The sequence below is a fragment of the Seriola lalandi genome, unplaced genomic scaffold (assembly GCF_002814215.2).
Source record: "Seriola lalandi dorsalis isolate HSWRI2012SDOR001 ecotype SW California unplaced genomic scaffold, Sedor1 jcf7180002054887, whole genome shotgun sequence".
Classification (NCBI taxonomy): Eukaryota; Metazoa; Chordata; class Actinopteri; order Carangiformes; family Carangidae; genus Seriola; species Seriola lalandi.
This window is the reverse complement of record NW_019525439.1, coordinates 104,721-105,312: the sequence shown is the minus strand read 5'-3', so window position 1 is coordinate 105,312 and position 592 is coordinate 104,721. Positions and strand designations below refer to the sequence as shown.

At 41.2% G+C, this 592-nt stretch overlaps 1 protein-coding gene across 1 annotated transcript in view; it reads right to left on the bottom strand.

The window, feature by feature from the left end:
- The window catches only part of LOC111671868 (ras-related C3 botulinum toxin substrate 2-like), a 4,410-nt gene that overhangs the window by 1,474 nt on the left and 2,344 nt on the right, over positions 1–592 (bottom strand). The window lies entirely within an intron of this gene.

The following is a 592-nucleotide window of genomic DNA, read 5'->3' as shown; positions in this document are numbered from 1 at the left end:
CGCTGTCTGAGCCACTAATCGCGGTCTGAGCTCGTCCGGACAGCCGCTGGAGAACAGCTGGGACTTTCTCTGTGGGTGAGTGGTCTGTCATTAGATTTACACTACAGGACTGATGTGGACTCAGTGTGGCGGGCTGAGGGGCTGACAGGGGTTTTAAGGCTCTATATGATGTTCAGAAAGACAGTTAACACCGAAGTAGTGTGGTTTCTTTATACCTATTAGACTGATCAATACTGACTATTACTCCCTATCACTGATCAAAACTGACTAGTACTCCCTATCACTGATCAATACTCACTATTACTCCCTGTCACTGATCAATACTGACTATTACTCTGTATCTGTGATCAATACTGACTATTACTCCCTATCACTGATCAATACTGACTATTACTCCCTGTCACTGATCAATACTTACTAATACTCCCTATCACTGATCAATACTTACTATTACTCCCTATCACTGATCAATACTGAACATGTCATGTTGTTGTCAGAGCTTTACTGAGACTTTATTTATTTCACATTGATGGATCAATGTTCAGGATCAGATGCTTCAAAGTAACTGAGTACATTTACTCAAGTTCAGTTT